The following is a 19,046-nucleotide window of genomic DNA, read 5'->3' on the forward strand; positions in this document are numbered from 1 at the left end:
TGAAAGGCTGCTATAAGGTCTCCCCGGAGCCTTCTCTTCTCCAGGCTGAACAACCCCAGCTCTCTCAGCCTGTCCTCATAGGAGAGGTGTTCCATCCCTCTCATCATCTTTGCGGCCTCCTCTGGACTCACTCCAGCAGGTCCATGTCCTTCTTATGTTGGGGGCCCCAGAGCTGGATGCAGTACTCCAGGTGGGGTCTCACCAGAGCGGAGCAGAGGGGCAGAATCCACCCCCTCGCCCTGCTGCCCACACTTCTTTGGATGCAGCCCAGGATACGGTTGGCCTTCTGGGCTGCAAGCGCACATTGCTGGCTCATGTCCAGCATTTCATCCCCCAAGTCCTTCTCGGCAGGGCTGCTCTTAATCCCTTCATCCCCCAGCCTGTATTGACACAGGGGGTTGCCCTGACCTAGGTGCAGGACCCTGCACTTGGCCTTGTTGAACCTCATGAGGTTCAGCCTGGCCCACTTCTTGAGCTTGTCCAGGTCCCTCTGGGTGGCATCCCATCCCTCAGGTGTGTAAACTGCACTACTCAGCTTGGTGTCATCCACAAACTTGCTGAGGGTGCACTCGATCCCACTGCCCATGTCGTTGATGAAGATATTAAACAGTACTGGTCCCAGTATGGAACCCTGAGGGACGCTATCATAACTTTATTTTGCAGTTCTGGAAGCATCAGTCCCATCTCCTGCCGTTACAGGAAGCATCAGAGAGGTCCAAAACCCTTCTTAGCATCTTCCTCACTGAATTTGCAAGTGCATTGCTTGAAAAACCTGCTGGTTATGAGGTCAGGTTGGAAGCGGCTGTCAGCTTAACACCTGCTTTGGAGAAATGTGTTGGTCATAAAGTCATGTTTATCAACGAAACCAAGCTGGAGTTAAACATTTGCATTGCTGGAGTAAATATTGTGGTAAAACGATACGGAATTAACTGACTGAGCCGTGGTGATATGGCATTTGTACCTTATGGCTTTCATAGATACACGTGTGGCAGTATTTTGCAAACACTATACCTCACCTGAAATACGTTTTTGCTACTTCAGGAATAATAATTACACTTAAGTGCGCTCCGCAGAAAAACACTCCTTAAGCATTTGTTGAATGATGAAAACTAAACAGGTTTTCAAAGGTCATTGCAGCTTTCTCACCTCTAATCTTAAATGTTTCCCGAAGTAGAGGGGGATGAAGAAGGAGGCAGAGAAAGCCCCTGGCCCAAGGTCTGTGCATGTAATCCCGTGATGTGCTCCAGTGAGCGCGGCTCAGCTTGGGAAAAGAGACGGGGGGGTGCGCGTGCCTCGTCAGCAGCAGGGCTGGTTGTACCCGGGCCGGGTAAGGGAACGGGAGACTGGTTGGGGAGGTGCAGCCTTGAAAGAGTGCTGGGAGGAAGGAGAAAAAGGAAGGTCCAGGAGAGAGCAAATAAGATGAGCAAACAGATCCATCCACATCAAGCAGAGTGTCTGAAGCTGACGATGCGTGGGGATGGAGGACGGTTCCCTTTAGCAGGTGAAAGCACCCCTAGAAATAAGAAGCTGCAAAGAAAGGGACATCAAACCTAAAGCGGCGCTTTGCTGATGGGACGCCTTCCTTTCCCAGAGACGCAATTTCCGAGTGAGGCCGATGGTTTGAAAGGGTCTGACTCCAGCACTGGGCTGAAACCGGGGCAGAGCCCTGCACCCACTCCGCGCTCGGGCGACGGCTGGGTGCCTCGAGCGCTTCAGCCCCGCAGAGCACACCGAGTACTGGCCTCGGCTCAGATCCGGTGCCGACTGTGGAGGCTGAGTTCTTAGGGAAATCTGGCTCATCTTGTGTAGGAATAATTGAAACAGTCAGAATTATTCTTCTCCCGCCCCAGTTCTTCTTCATATCAAATACGCATTTCCCCCCTCTATGTTCTAATTAAAAACTAAAGGAGAGGGAGAGAGGAGGAGGAAACTAATAATGCCAATTACACATTTGGCTTACAAAAAAGAAAAGAAAAGCACACTCTAATGCGTTTGTGGACAATAAGTAGGAAATGATTCACGTTTAATAAACCTCTTTGCTGTTAATCTCCATTGACCTGGGAGCCCTGCTACTTATATCAAAAACTCTCCTCGCTTTCTGCTGTGTTTTTGCAAAGAATGAACTTTCCTTATGATTTTTTACAGGAGCTATTGAACCCGCTGCCTCTGGAGCAATGGAGAGCTGTGCTGACCGGGCAGCCTGGCTGCTGTCATGGGTATATTTTATATACACAGTGATAATATTTTATCACTGTGGTGCTCCTTCCCCTCACCCACCGCAGTGCTGGGAGGACAGGAGGTCCCAGGACACACACCAATGTCACGGAAGGGTCGGCGGCAGCTTCCCAGGTCTAGGTGCAGGAGGGCTGCTGGGGTCGCCTGCTCGTTAAGATGATTGAGAGCTGCTGCTGGAGGGGTTTCTGGTGGATTCCCACCACCTGAAGCACAGAGGATGAGCCTGTGCTGGAGCATTTAGAAAGGACCCCCAGGCGAAGCATCTGCCAGCCATCCCGCCACCCCGCTGGAGAGCTGGGAGTACAACGGACGGATGTGATTAGCACGCTGTGTTAAAAAAAACATATTTTTCTTGCATGATGCACAGTCTTTCACAGCTTTCTCATCCCATGGAGCGATGCCCAGAAATTGATGTTATGCTGTTGTAATCGGAAAGGAGTGGGGGGCTGCGAGGGGCAGAATGGATATTGATGAGAATCCCTCACACTTAATGACTTTTTTTCTCGCAGCATCATCTTCCACCCTCTCCCTTGTGCCTGGGCTTCAAACATCTTAAGTTTGGGGTTTTTTTTTCAGTTTTGGTCTGTGAGATTAAATTCTGTCACTGTTTTTCTGAAGCAGCTGTGGTGGCAGAGGCCGGGTGACTCATCGCGTCTGTAGCCGATGGCTCAGGAGGACGCAGATGCCATCAGTGTTGCTGGGAGCTGCAGATGAGCCACCAACCTCCTGTGACGCTGCTGCACGTGTGCACGGAGGAGTCGAGGAGGGTGAAGGTGTATTTGCAGGTAGGGGATGAGCAGGAGCAGCAGCACCAGAGGTGGCAGAGGACGTGTAAGAAGGGGAAAATGAGATTCTGGGGGAAGATCTAGTGTCAGAACCAACATCTAATACAGCAGCAAGATGTCCCTTTGACTCCTAAAGCAATTCCCGAGAAAGCCCTGTGCTCTCGCTTTGTCTGGATGACGGCTCTTCCCTTCTGGTCCAGCTGGACCCAAGTTCCAGAGGAAGGCAGCATCTCTGGCTGAGAGGTCTTCAAGCCGTGAGGTTCGCAGGAGGGTCAAATCTTGATTCGATATCAAATCCTTCAAAGGAAACTTTCCTATTGATTTAATGCATTGGGTTTTTTTTTACTTCCAGTCAGGAGTTTTATCTCATTAGTTCTGTGAATCAAACCGTGCGTCTGAAATCCTTTAATTTTCTTTCTGAGAGAAAGATATTTTAAATTCAGAGCTGGATAAAAATTAAGGCATGAACATTATCTGGCTGGATTGCAAGCCCTTTATGAGATACTCAGAGTGAAGTCTGTACAGCTGCACAATGTCATTCCCTGTTAATGTAATCAATACTCTCCTCTCTTGCAGCTCTTACAGGCATGTTTCTCTTCTCTGGTTCTGGCCAGTGAATTTTGAAACATTGTTTGCATAATTTTGCCTACTTCTCACTGTGTTTATTTGACAATGCTTTGAATTACCCTAAAATCAGATTTTCAAATATAGCGGCTTCTCCCCTCTGTGATTGCTATGGAAATTTCACCTGGAAAATTTGAATTATCCACAAAAAAATTTGAATTATCCCAAAATCAGATTTTCAAATACAGCAGTTTCTCCCCTCTGTGATTGCTATGGAAATTTCACCTGGAAAATCAAAGCTTTCAGAGGTCGTTTTACTTTCACCTCTTCCTTTTGATGAGGTCCCGACACATCAAAAATCCACGCTTGGAAAACATCCCGCTCTACTCAAACATTTAAAATACCAGGAGGGCCTTTGTGGTACAGAAGGAGCGCAACCGGGAGCATCACACCACAGCGCTCGCTGGAGCTCGGGATGAGGGACCTGAATCATGTCAAAACACGGGACGCTCGGCTGGAGCGTTGCCTGTCTGTGGGCACCACTGCTGGGACTGAGCAGAGCCGAAGCGTGTCGGGGACGGACTGAAACCGGACAGAAAAGCTCCTATAGGAGCATGTTTTCCACGGGAAAATCCCTGAGCTGAGAGGATGCAGTGGCGGGTTGCCAGCAGCTGGTTACCAACCCTCTATAGGTTTTTCCGTAGCTGGGGGCATTAAATAATCACAGCATCCCAGAGTGGTGAGGGCTGGAAGGGCCCTCTGGAGCTCCTCCAGTGCCACCCCCCGCCAGAGCAGGGGCACCTCCGGCAGTGGCACAGGACACCTCCAGGCGGGTTTGGAATGGCTCCAGAGGGGGAGACTCCCCCCCTCTCTGGGCAGCTGTGCCAGTGCTCTGCCGCCCCCACAGGAGAGAAGTCCCTCCTCAGGTTCACATGGAACTTCCCATGGTCACATTTGTGCCCGTTCCCTCTTGTCCTGTCACTGGGCACCACTGAACAAAGACTGTTCCCATCCCCCTGGCACCCTCCCTAATTTAACAGCCTTTCCATCCATCCTCATGGAAATTTTTCCAATGTGTTGAAAAGTTCTCCAGACTGCCACCAGTAACCAAAATGATGACGGAAACCCAACCTGAGTACTAACACTTGTCATGACAAAGATGAACAAAAAAAGTGCAGGGAGAAGCAGCCCTCCTGGCGGAATATGACATTTAAGTGTGTTTCCCTCCTTCGATTTAAAATGTAAGCAGCAAGCGGATGCAAGAAGGCCCTCGCTTGAGGTTCAAAGAGCTGTGCATGTAAAGGATCAATAGATCCAGTGCTGTATTTAGTGTCGTACAAAATGCAGGACCAAGCAATTATTTTGATTCATCGCTGTGGTAAGTGAAGCATCCCAGCGTGACAGAAAATTCTCATATTTACTTGTTTCTTGTGTAACTGAAATATTTCATCTTTAGAGGCAGTTATGTTGAAGATTAACATTCTGTTCTTGACAGGTCTTGCCAATGGCTTGTTAATTCAGTGTTAGTTTTACAGTTTTTTGGGCATTTCGCATTCACTCAGTCTCTGATCCATAGAACATCTGTGCCAGAGGGACTTTCCCAGTAGCACCAGTGTCCTCTGAGCCACCTGGCTGGAGCATTAGGGAGCAAATGTGCTTACTGGCACTGCAGGGAGAACTCCTGCTGGCTCCAAAGAGCCAGTTCTAGAATTGCATCCATCTTTCTTTAACAACCTAAAAGATATGGGTCTAAGTTTACTCAGGGTAACAAATTAGATAACCAACATATTACATACGCTCAACCACTTTGCTTCCGAATGCTTTAATAGTTCTGTATTCACTACCAGCAACAGCCAGGTGTCATACTGTCTGGAATAAAACCCGCAAGAAAAAGCTCTTACTTTTTCTTGTTATATAGTTAAAAGCAGCAGATGCTTGTGCCATCCACTGCCAGGCCATGGGAGAGCTGAGATACTGGGAATTTATGACCCGAGCCTGCAGTGGATTTCCTACATCAGTGACTTGCAAGTAGTGTTCCTCCCAGCTGAGATGAACAGAAGTGTGATCGTGAAACTAACGCTGTCCTGAGTGTAGAGTGGCTTTGCAACTAAAATGAGTTGCTGTCATGAGTTTGCAACCCTTTTTGGCCACAGAAGGGTGTGTTGAAGCCAATGATATTGAATACTAAGGGAGCTGCTGACCATTTTGTGGGGGTGGTGTGTGATGTCCTGGGTAGCTTATGAGCTCAAGGGTTTCCATTCTTACCCAGGGTCTTCATGGTCTCAGATACCTACAGAAACACGGGAGTGGAAAAGGTGGCAGAAGTGAAGGCAATATTCTGAGAGGAGAGCAGCTCAGCTCGTGTGTGGGAAGAGCACACACAGTCCTTTAAAAATACAGGACCCCAAATGAGTATCTGCCGGAGGCTTTTAAGGAAAATCACAGTTCCCAAGAACAACGGCCTTTGGACCTGAGGACATGATCCTCTGAGGTTTCAGCTCCTTTCCAGTGCTCTGGGCTTGTTGAAGAACCTCTTGATTTTATCAGCTGTGTAGATCTTGGCTTGCGTGCTACAGCGCAGCGTGCACCAACATGCGGGCAAAGGGAACCCATTACACCAATTCTGGAGCATTTCCCTCCTTCCACAGAGCTGCAGCTCTTCATTATTCAGCGTGATTTGAGCATGCCGTGAAAGACACTGCGACTCTTCAATTACCTGTGCTGCGATGGGTCAGAGATACAGGCTGGTCCTTAACAGTCCCGGGCTGTGAAACTCTAATTGTAAGCCCAGGTGTCATCTACTGCTGTCACCCCTAACTTGGGCTGTAGACATACCTGCTCAAAGGCACAGGAAGATGCTTGCTTAAATAATATATATACACACACATTTGGGTTTGGGGTTGTTTTAGTTGTTTGTTTTTTTTCTTTTAAAATAATCAAAATTGCACTGAAAAAAAAGGTATAGCAATTTCTTCTTCCGGACACCCATCTCCGAACAGGAAGGACCCAGCCTGCACGTTTCTAGCCCGGGTCTGAGCACTGGGGCTCCTCTGCAGGGATGGAGCTGCGCATTCCCTGCCGCGCATCGCCACCTGCAGCCCGGCCCCAGCTCCCGGGAGGGATGCTGCCCACCAGAGCTTCCAGAGCAGCCGGGGGGGCTACCTGATGGATGGTCCGCCTCACTGCTGTGGCCTCTGGAGCCACAAACGGTGATCTCATATGATATATACGATGACTCAGCTGCTGAAGAAGTTAACCCAGCTCTGCGCTGTTAGCGCAGTAGAGGTTTAACATCTTCACCAGCACCATAACTGATGATGAGAGCGGTGCGGCCACCACAGGGGTAGCGTAAGCCCCAGACTCTGCAGAAACCGCGTGTGACTACAGCCATTTCCGTAGCACTGTTTAAGTCCTGACTGTTGGCACAGGGAGAAATCTTTTCATGGATTTCAGCAAAAGAAAACCAGAGTGCTATTCCAAGGAAACAGCAAAGTTACCAAGCATCGCATGCTAACTACATTGCATACTAAGTGGAGGTGAGGAGTAAAGCCCCTGTTGGCTGCTTAACATGATTCAGAGCTCAGTTTTTTATTTAATCCCTCTGTTAAAAGGCAGAAGCACTAAGGACTGAGACGGATCTCCTCTAGTGAGTCTTTCCTCCGAGCACCACCTCCTCCAGCCCTGCGGTGAGGGCAGCCCACTCCTGGAGGGGGTGACAGAGGCAAAGTCTGGGGCTTATTAGAGCAAAACCTCCTTCGCGTGCATCTGGTGCACTACGAACACAGCCACGTGGTTCCCGGCCTCTGTGTGGGTGGCAGAGGTGGCTGCGGGAGGTAACGCTGCAACTATCAGAACAGAAATGCTCACAGCTAACAGAGAATTTTAGCACCAGCATTTAAAAAAAATAATAATAATCTTTCCTCTCTCTAGAGTTTACGTGATGAGAAAATACCGTGGTCGCATGCATTAAAAATCAAGACGAGTCTTCCGCAATAAGGTCTTATCTTCTGTTTGAATTCCGTTTTGGTCACCTTTAGCTGGTTTGGAAATGGATTGGTTTGGGTGTTTTTAATTGGCAGGAAAAGAGAAACAGATTTCATTAAAAGCCTACAGAAAAGCCACATTTGTTCTGTATTTAAAGTTAAGTTTTCCGTGTCTTTATTTTTAAAATAACACTTCCAAAAATTACTTTTCCCTAAATAGAGTGTTGGGGTTTTTTCCCTTTGTATCAATCACTGCCTTGTTTCATCGCTGGGATCCAAATCTAGTATTTTATTTTTGTTTTAAGACACTGGTTTGATACCTGGAGAAAGGCTGTCTTTACAGACCGAGCCCTGCTGCGTCTGCTCAGGGAGACCGTCGGTACCTGCCTGGCCACATGTGGAGTAACACCACAACCACCCCCTCAAGTGCACAGCAGCCCACTTTCCTGGCCATCAGCATCTCCCGAGGATTTTCCCAAATCACATTATTCTGGCAGAAAACGATTTAGAGAAAAAAAAAAAAAAAAACAAAAAAACTTCACCACCAGCATATGCGAATAAGCACACTGTCTGCAGAACTACACAACACCCTGAAGCACCGTGCTATGAACCAGTGACCTTGTGATGACAGTGCACCACATACTGAACGGCCAAGAGCCCCTCACAGGACCTAACAAGTGGCAGTTTGGATTTATTCTGTGCCATGAAGGCTAAAGGTGCAACTTTACTACGCACAGAGCGAGCGTCTTGTCTCAGTCGCCACCATACACATCACATGGACATCCTTGTTGCAGCTCAGCAGAGTCATCTACTAAAGGCTACTTAAGACGCTGAAATATGACCCTGTGGGTGGAAGGATGAAGAGCACTCGGGCAGCAAGGAGCAGAATTAAACTGTCAGTTTTCCCCAGAGAGAGGAGCCTCGAGGTTCCCTACAACATCATCCGCTACTTAATGCCTTTCCCGAGGGGCTGGGAGGAGAGAGCGATGAGCAGCAAGGCAGCAACGCTTGCAGATGACACTGGTGTTCCGATTAACCCCGATCTCCGCTCTGCCTGAGGTGGTTCGGTCCACTGGAGTAAAACTGGCTATCCAAAATCTCAGCCGCTTGCCCGCTGCTGCCTGCGAAGCCCATTTCCACGAGCAAGCTGCGGGGGAGCCTGAGCTGCCCTCCTCTGGGGAATGGGAAAGCCACGGCCGGGCTGACAGTACGTACCATAAAAGCAGAGACCAGAGCTTCAAACACCTGGGGTTTAGTACTTTAAACTTACAAAGCGGTGAATGAGTTTTTTCCGTTCTGTTCTTCAAGAAAAGAACACTTAGGAGAAGGTTTCCTGTACCCCTTCCATACATTATCTTATAAAACCCTAAAGACATTCACGCAAGCCTATTTCTCTACCTTAAGCTCCTTAAGACATTGCTTAAGAGGAAAAAATCCACACAAGTAAAATAGTTACATTCATGCACTAAATATGATGAAACACGAAGCACATGTAAGATGCCTGTGAAATATTTATGTGCACATTTATTTTCTTGTAAATACTTTCTCCATTAAGATTCTGGCTTGATCCTTTGTACAAGGTGCAGTTTTGCCTGTGAAGTGCAGCCAGTGCAGACTGGCAAATATAATTTTTCTCTCGGTTAAGAGCATGACAATGATGCCCAATGTGTCAATGAAATTTCAGTCTGTGTTAGCATCACTGATGGAACAGGAAATTGGATTCCACTGGCTAATCCATTGTTAATGATTCCACTTCATAAATACGCTTAGTCTTCATTATAACTTCTCGCTGTTGGAAATAGTTTAAGCTTTGGGGAAAATATTCTTGGAAGAATCAGTTATCAGCATAGCACCTGCTAACATTTTGATTTCTTGATTTTTTCCACAGGTAAGAGACCTTCAACCCGGGCTTGGTTGGAAGAGATGGAACGAGTGACATTGCCTCGGCCCCCCGGTAGCAAACAAAGCAAGTGTTCATAGGTTTAAATCACATCTGCAGGACGGCCCCGGTGCGCCGTCATTTCACGGAATGGGAGCTCTCGCTTATCTTCATTAGCTCTGAACGGCGCGAGTTCGGGCTGCACCACGAGCTCCTCATAGCAATGCGCTCTTGGAGCAAAGCCCTCGTGCCGGGGACCCGTGCCAGCAGGACACGGGCGACGATGCGATACCATAGCGTAGATGGATCCTGACATGGGGTATTAATCTTCTCCGGTATCCTTCCTTGGCTCTAACTTGAAGGCCTCTGTTCCCGTTCTTCATCTCAAACGTTGTGCAGGCTGACAAGATTTGTTACAGCAATACGTTCTGCACGTGGGCTTAGAGCTACACTTGAGACATATGTTAAATAGGAGGAGACAAACAGGAGGGTGTCTGAGCAGTGAGGCGGGACCTCGCCACACTTCCCACTAGGCATCACACCATAAATAAAGGTCCTGTTCCTCCCTCCTGTACTTCGCTGTCCTAACCGTCTGTCAGACGTTCACAGCAGTAAAAGCATCATCTCCTCGAAGTCACGGAGGGAAGGTCCTTAGAGGGCTAATATCTCCCTGGAAGGGTTAGTCACTTGTAGCACGAGCCTGAGCTCCTACAGTCAACTGGATAAAGAAGCTAGCAGGGCATGGGGGAGGGGGTGATGGGGGGGGTGGAGGTGTAATCTGTAAATTAAACAAGCTAAGCAAAAGTGCAAACGTTTTGGTGATGCGAGAGCATATCAAGTAGCCAGACAACACTTTAAGGTAAGTTCGGCACTAGGTGGAAAATGGAATTGCCCAGGAATACGGCTTATAAACAAATATTGACCCTTAAGGCTTTGCTTTGGTCAGAGCCTGCTGAGACCCTCTGGGGTTCGCACCGGTTCCGGCCAAGAATGAGGCTCTGTGCTGGAAGCGCTTGAAGGGAAGAGTAAGTAAGATATAGCGCAGCATTTCCAAGCACAAAATAAAGGTTCATGTTTCCTACCAAGCTCCACAGGAGATTTTTCAGTATTGTGCATTACTTGAATTTTAGAATGGTTCAAGTAAATACATCGCAAATAGCAAAGGAAATGTGTTTCAATAACACAGGTGTCCACATGAATATATGCATGAATCCTGGGATATATTTTTATTTTGCTAAGAATTGAAAAGTTGCCCTCTGGCACCTCTCATTGCTGTTTGCTGCAAGTCTCAGATGAAAATGCAAACAGGAAAGGACACAAAATTCAGTGGCAATCCCGAAGAAACACCGCATCAGCCCAAAAAGCTGAGATTACCAAAGTCTGCCTGAGCTATCCTTATGCCAATAATCAAACAGCAGCTGGACACCCCGCAATTTTGGAGTGCCGTTTAAACTGGACATCGCAGGTAGAGACAACTCAGAGAGTCATGCAATGAAATGCACTATATTCATTAAGTTCAATCCACACACAGTCCCTGTTCCCCCACCACAACCCTCCTCTGCCTTCGCCTCTCTCTTCTTGTCCCTGTCATCTTATCCATCTCCTCCCTTCTCACTCACTCTCGGCTGAGCTGCAAAGCTCTCTGTGAGCTGCAAGGTTTGCAGGTCGCCTCTGTCTGACAGGTTCATTTTTGTCTTCCGCGCCAAGTTGCTCCCTGCATGAAGGATATTGTGCTCTAGATGGATCTCCGATTTGCCTCCTTCAACACTCCCTGTATTCTGTTTGCATTTATTAAACAGAATATGGTACCAGAGAGAGGGTAAGGGAGGCTATTTTAAAAACAACTTAATGGCTAAACTATTCGTTTGACGATTCAGCAAGAAGCAGAGCTCCAAGTTTTCCCAAAGAACATCAAATGCTCCAGTTATAAAACAGCACCTGGATTCCCCACGGAAATGTTGATTTCATGGGAATGCCATTAGCAAAGAGACCACCAAATACACACAACTCTACATTCAGCCCAGTCTCAGCCCCTTGGAGCGGGGGAATCCTGGATGCTCCACCATTCTGCCGTAACCCACTCCCCTTCCAGCAGACAAATGGCCACACGTGGTCACGTTTTATTCTTGTTTGGCAATTTGCTGCTCGGTGTAACTTTTGCGAGACTACCAGTAGCTCAAGAGACACTGTATTTGTTTGAGCGATGGTCATAACTTTTTCCCCCTTACAAAAATTGTACCTTTACCGGAATGGAGTCCAGTAACCAGCTCTAATTCCCAGGCATTTGCAAAGAAACTGGTGCTCGCTCTACCCACGCTCTGGGCTTGCACCGTGCCCATCTGGGTGCTGCTTCCACTGATGCAGTCAGGGCTTAAACGGTAGAAAAAGAGGGTAAAGCACTTATTCACCAACACTTTGTACACCCATCCTGAACTGTAAATGGAGATGCAGCACAAACGGGATAGAAGACGACGAGACAAAATGAAATTTGAAATTTTTAAAAACAAACGCTATTTTTACTACAAACCACAGATTTTGGCCACAAACAGCACCGGAATGCCCAGTTCCTTGAGGTACCAGACCACAGCTGAAAACCTCTTAAGATGTACACGTAAAATAGCCTCATTACCTGCATTTTGCTTTCTTATGTGTTTTACAGCTATTAACTCCTCTGACAGCGATACTCGCTCAGATTAATTTTCAAGCAACAAAGAGCTAATGTGCTCTCTCCCGGCCTCAGCTGGGCAACCACAGCCCCCAGGTCACGGCTGCCTCGTTACTCCGCTGCGGGGAATTGTGCTATAATGAAGAAAAGTCTTTCCCAGCAAAGGAAGCGCTCGGGGAGCTTTACCAAATCGCACAAACTTCCATTTCTCCTCTTAAAAAGCTTGCCTTCTCCAAGGTCGCTATTCATTAAATAACTCGCTCTGCTTGCTGCGCAGAGCCCGTGTTCTCCTCCAAGCACTGTGTTTCTTTAAAGATGGAAATACCGACACCCATATCCATTACCCGCCCTCCCAGAGCTACTCAGGCAGCAGACTTACCCCAGGTGAGCATCCCATAACCATCAAGGTGCTGTCACCTCCCTGAACTGGCCTCAGACTGGAGCAAGCCGCTGAGCTCCTGCAGCTGGTGGTACGGGCAAACACACCCCACTTACTGGTGCTCTCCCAGGGGACCAAGCTCCTGCTTCTTGCTACATATATCCCTCATCCCATTTTGGCCTAAACGAGCTCGTTAGCTTAACGAGCAGCATCTGCTGATCCAGCCCATTTTAACTCGAAAGGATTGGAAGTGATGACAAGCGCAGAGTGGAGCTGCTGCAGGGAGACGGCCGTGAGTGGTAAGGAGGTGGAAGAGGATGAGTTAAGAAGGTCTAAGTGAAATGGGCAAAGCGGAGAGACCTACCTAGAGCACGAGCACCGTGAGGCAGCGCTGCTGCTGTACGGTGCCCTTAGACCAGCACCAGCAAAAGCATCCTGCCTGGTTAAAAAGGCAGGATTTTCTAAAATATTTTTTTTTTTTAATTATTTCTCTTTGTAAATAAACTTTTTTCTTTTTTTTTTCCCCCTGCACAGGAGCGGCTCTGCACAAAGCAGGGAGTTTCTGTGTGGCCACCTCTCCCGGCACACACAGCACCCAGTAACCACCGCTCCGTTAATCCCAGCGCGGGCAGGGGAGCGAGCGGGGCTGCGGAGGGTGTCCGTGGGAAGGGAGCACGGAGACGACACCAAGCAGCAAAGAGCTGCACAAACAGTTTAGCAGTAGTTCAAACGCCTCATTACTTTAATTTATAGGGAAAAGCTGTCAGCCTTAATTTTAGTTAAACGCTGAACCACAGGTGATCTTGCGCCTGTGAAAACTGCAAAGAGAAAAGCCCGGCGTTTTCCCATCCAGCACCCTGTGCCCCTATTAACCCGCGCCAGAAAGGTGGGAGAGAGCGGCACAATAACTTCCTGGGAAGCCCAGGACTTTTCCAGGCAGGACCACATCTGCAAGCTACGTGCGTGCAGCAGAAACATAGCAGCAGCTGTGTTTCCATAGGGTCACAGACTGTGAGAACGCCAAGCAGCCCCAGCTGAAGGATGGAAGCCGCTCTCCCCGTGCCGGCTGGACTACCGCCGCTCTCCCACGTACCGCACTGGCACCTTGCAGTTTTTTCTAGTTTCTCCCTTCATGCCCGAGATCTTCAGTTTGTAATTGCAGCACAGGTGGGATTACAGGAGCTTTAACGCCTCCGGTGCTGCCCTGTTAAGCTCCTTGCTTATATATATATATATCTATGTTGTGATGGGTTTGGAGTGAGGGCTGCATTTTTGTTTCTCGGCTTGTTAAATGAGAGACAAGGTATTGCCCAACTAGAAGTTTCCCAGGCGTGTGTTTGGCTGGGACAAGGCTAGCAAGCACTTCCCAAAGAGAGAGAGAGCCACGAGCTCTTACTGGAAAGCTACCTGTGGCCATGACTGGGTGCGATGGAGGCTCAAGCTCTTCTCCCTCCAACCAGCCCTTGTTCAAGCTCCCAGCAGTCTGGGTACATCCCCCGCTTGCAGATTTATTTTCCTCAAGTCACCCACCGAAAAAAAACCAAGTGTGAACCTGACCAGGAAGGACTAACAATGCACAGGCTGTAAAAGCACCTCTCCAGGGCACAGCCCCTTTCCCAAGGCTGGGCCAGCAGGCAGTCACCCTCTAGGATCAAGCTGGGAAGGATGCTCCATGCCACCTCCAGCCCAGGTGGGCTGGTAGTGCAGTGATTTCTGGGGCTGCCTCCGCTGCCCGAGTCATTTTGGGCAAACCAGCTGGAACACAACCCCATCCACAAACAGCCGCCCTGCTGCGAGGTGTCTGTACCCCTGCGATGTGACAAAAATGCCTCCTCAAGGATGCACGGCCTTTTCTCCGGGTTTGGGTACGCCTCAGCTTTGGAAGCAAAGCAGAAAATCCAACGTATTTCTCAAAAGCACCCGTTGTGCCCTGCTAGGTCTGGCCAGGAGCCCTCCTGGCCTGGCCAACCTCGTTGGGGTGGGAGGCGAGGTGGTACGGGCATGGCGTACCCCTCCCCCCCCGCTTCTCCCCTGCCAGCCCGTATGCCCAGTACCGACTGCAACATTCCCCCCACACTGGCGCACAAAAACCTCTTTCTCTATTTCAGCTGTACATGTTTTTCACATCCTCCTTACTCGGCGCTTTGTTTTAAGAGCGCATCCTCCACAGTAATTTCATAGGTTTCTATTCCTAGCTTCAGGAGAGGGAAGGGAGAATCTAATAATATTGATGAATAACCAAGCTGCTGCTAAGAAGTCTGCCTTCTCTTTTATTTAAAAAATACCTGCTAGAAAAAAGTAAAAAGGATGTGTCACTGCCGACTGTAAGAAATGCAGTAAGTGATAGATTAGGGGCCATGTTCCCAGGCACGTTGCCGACATCGGGGAAAGAAAACACGGGAGTTAGGCTTCAAAGACAGGCTAGAAAACAGCTCACTTCACTGCAACCAGCACCCTGAAAGGTGAACCCCGGTGAAAAGCACATTTGGCTTTTACTTTCCTTTGAACAAACGCCCACCCGTTTCCCGGGGTTGTCTCACTCGTCGAGATCCGCTCACCAAAGTATATCGGAATAAGCAACGCCAGCAAGACGAGGCCCGCGATGACTTTTGGGCTGGCTGGCACGTGTCTTCTCCATGTGATTCACGCTTGCGACTGAGCCTTCCCGTTGGAAAACGTAGTCCAATCCCTGCCCAAACTGCACTGCGATAAAGCCAACTTACGTGCGGAATGCCACACAACGGGTTTGCGAAGATTCGCTCTGAAAGCAACTGCTCTGAAACTGCTCTGCTGGGCAGAGAAGAACCTAATGAGGTTCAACAAAAGCAAGTGCAAGGTCCTGCACCTGGGGAGGAAGAATGCTAGGCACCAGTACAGGTTAGGGGCGGACCTGCTGGGAAGTAGCTCAGAGGAGAAGGATCTGGGGGTCGTGGTAGACAGGAAATTATCCATGGCCCAGCAATGTGCCCTTGTTGCCAAGAAGGCCAATGGAATCCTGGGCTGCATAGGGAAGAGTGTGGCCAGCAGGTCGAGGGAGGTCATTCTCCCCCTCTACTCTGCACTGCTGAGGCCACAACTGGAATACTGTGTCCAGTTTTGGGCTCCCCAGTTCAAGAGGGACAGGGAACTGCTGGAGCGAGTCCAGCGAAGGGCAACTAAGATGATTGAGGGCTTGGAGCATCTCCCTTATGAGGAAAGGCTGAGAGAGCTGGGACTCTTTAGCCTGGAGAAGAGAAGGCTGAGGGGAGACCTTATTATGGCGTACAAGTATCTAAAGGGTGGGTTGAAGGAGGATGGAGCCAGGCTCTTGTCAATGGTTCCCAGTGACAGGACAAGGGGTAATGGGCGCAAGGTAGAACACAGGAAGTTCCGTTCAAATACACGGAAACACTTCTTTACAGTTCGGGTGACAGAGCACTGGCACAGGCTGCCCAGGGAGGTGTGGAGTCCCCTTCCCTGGAGATGTTCAAGACCCACCTGGATGCAGTCCTGAGTAATGTGCTCCGGGCAATCCTGCTTTAGCAGGGGAGTGGGACTAGGTGATCTCTAGAGGTCCCTTCCAACTCTGAAAATTCTGTGATTCTGTGAAATGGCGATGGTAAGAAGCAGCTGCTCAAAGAGATGTCATCACAGTTCAGGTAGAAAGGGGGGGGGGGGGGCAATAAGGGAAAAAGATCATTAAATTGTAAGTGATACCTTTGGGGTGATCGTACAGCTGTTTCTTCCCCAGCAGCTTCCGTGCTTAGACTGCAGCAGGGACACAAAGGCAACAAAACAGGTCACTGCAGTTTGGACAAAATACACCCATCGATCTGTAAGAGCAGGAAACAGAGAGAGGTGTGGAGAAATTGGCCCCTGAGCTCCATTCGCCCACCCCGAGCCCCAGAGCGGTAGCGCTGTGGCTCTTCGGCACCAGCTCTTTGCCCAGAGGAGCTCCCTCGCGGTTTGGGATGAGCAACAGGAATATCTGCCATGGATTCAGACAGGCACGAGGCGGCCGACGCAAGAGCCGACAGGCTGCTTTCTCCTACAAACACATGTAAGACAGATAATTAACACGGAAAATGAAGAAATCAGACTCAAAATTTAAAAATAAAATAAATATTGCTGTATTTCTATTAAATAATCCTCCCCAGTCCCATGTGAAGGGAAGCTTCCCATCCACAAACCACCTCCTCCATAACCGGGACTGTTGCACACCGGTATAACCAGGGGGTTTGCAGCATATGTGTTTAGCAGATGGGTATTTATTGCCCTGGGCTAGTGGGAGCTCTTTTGGCCCTCACAGCTGATGCTGCTGGGCCAGAAGTGGTGGTTTCACACTCTGTTGTCCAGCCAGTGGAGAACCCCGACGCTGCCTTTCACTGCTGTCGCATTAATTTTAAGTCCTTTATACAAACCACGAGAAATTTTCTGGATTAGGCAGAGAGAAACTTTCCTAAATTGGAGGAAATATTAGGAAGGGGAAAAAAAAAAAAAAAAAACAAAAAACAAAAAAAAAAAACACAAACCAACACAAGATGAACAGCAGCCACAAAGTTTGAAAAAAAAGAGACTGGGAAAAATCCAGGTGCTCTAATAAAGCCGCGATCTCCCAAGGAAGAGCTGACAGAGCCATCTACCGCTCACGGAGCTCCGCAGCCACATCTGTGTGAGAGCCCCGGCCAGCGTGGGGACCGGCCGGGCACAGCCCGCTCCCATCCCGGCCACCCGCACAGGGAAGCGTGAGAACATCTTCCCAATGCAAGTTATGTTATTGGGCCTATTACTTTGTACCATCAAGGGGAAAGATTTAAAAAAAAAAAAAAAAAAAAAATCTGTATCATAAAGGAAAGAATAAGAGGCCGATAAATAATGCATAAAACAAGAGGCAGCTATTTCTTGTAGCCTTTTAAAGTAACTCTTGCATGGGTATAATATACCATAAATATCAAAGCTGCAGTGCAGCCCTTATATGACAAGTCACAGACAAGTCAGAAAACACTTTCTGAGATCTGAATCATGGCCACTTAGCTATTCACTTTTATTGGGGAGAAAAAAATAAAAGAGAAAAAAAATTAATAGCATCTCTCAGCAGAAAGTTATTTCTAGTCTTCTACTCTGCAAAGGGAACTGTCATTTCATTATTTTGGTGGGTGTAATGGCACATGCTGTACCGACCATATGCAATCAGAGAATTAAACGCTGGCTCAGATATGAAGACATAATGAGATACACACATTTTTTTAATGAGAAAAATGATTGAAAATAAAACCCAGTACAGTGCAAAACACAGATGTCTCCAGCATTATAAAACTTTCTGGAAATGTAGATTCTAAGTTGCCATTGTTGCAATTGCTTAAGACTCTTTTAACTGCAAATTGCCACTTTTAACATTTTTTCCTAAAAAAAAAAAAAAAAAAAAAGAGTTTGCACAAGACGCACAGCACACATTCAGCAGGCCAAGTCGTTGCCAGTCGTGAACTGGTGAGGGAGAACCTGCTTGTGATGTTGGAGGCTTGTGATACAGGTTGGTTTAGGGTGCATCCCCATGCAGAGAGGGATCTGGGACCCTAAAGAGATTCCCTCCTTATCGAGGGAGGGTTTATAGAAGCAGAGATGCTATCCTTAAGTGCTCCTGACTGGTTACACGAATCCAAATTCAATTAAGGAGCCACATTAGACACAGCCCTGACTTCCATGCAGGAAACCTTCTGCTCTTGGCTGCGTTCCCTGGCTGATAAAGGAAGATGCAACAGGAGTCAGCAGGCAGGAGCTGTACTCTCAGTTTCCACGGTGCCACCGCCCTTCTCAGCCTCAGCATCCCCACCTGCAAAATGGGCACAGCTCCAGTGGTCCTACATGGCTGGGTGAAAAGCTCTGCCAGAGCAGTGAGTGCTGGAAACGGCCTTTACCACCGATTTTAGTTAAGCGGATGGGCCACTCAGACCATCTTCCAGTGGGTATATAGCTGCTTCTTCCTCCCTTCTTGCCCCCCCCTTCAAATGCTCTCTCTCCTGTGCAGTCTTCCACCAGCCTCTCCTTAATCCATGGGAAATTCCTACCCAGAGACCACCTCCATGGATCCCACCTTGCACAGCCATCAAGGTTACCCCTGGAGCTCACTTTGCGTCTGATTGCCGAAATGGGAAGAGATAAGCCAGAGTCGAGGAGGAAGAGCGAAGACAGGCAGGCACTTACCGCACATAGTGGCCGGTGGGGGCTTCGCGGCCGTGCCAGCAGCGCCAGCTCACAAAACCCAAGGGCAGAACGTGCTGTTCTCTCCGGCGCTCGCAGCACACGCGGAGATTGATCGGTTTGTGTAACATGGAGCCACGCAGCGGCTGCTCCAGCCCAGGCGCACGTCACCGACAGCAGCTGGTACAAAGAGCTTCCTTCCAAATCCATTGCTCTAAGAGCATCTGGAGACCGACGCCAGCCACAAAGGCTCCCTTTTCCCCGTGAACGCTTCGCTTCATTTATCATTTTTCTCCCCAAACCGTGTTATCTGACCTTCATTTTGGAGAAGGGTACTAAAAATACATATTCTGTCCTTTTCATGAGGGCAGAGAGGAAA

Source organism: Vanellus vanellus, assembly GCF_965231255.1.
Source record: "Vanellus vanellus genome assembly, chromosome: 10".
Lineage (NCBI taxonomy): Eukaryota > Metazoa > Chordata > Aves > Charadriiformes > Charadriidae > Vanellus > Vanellus vanellus.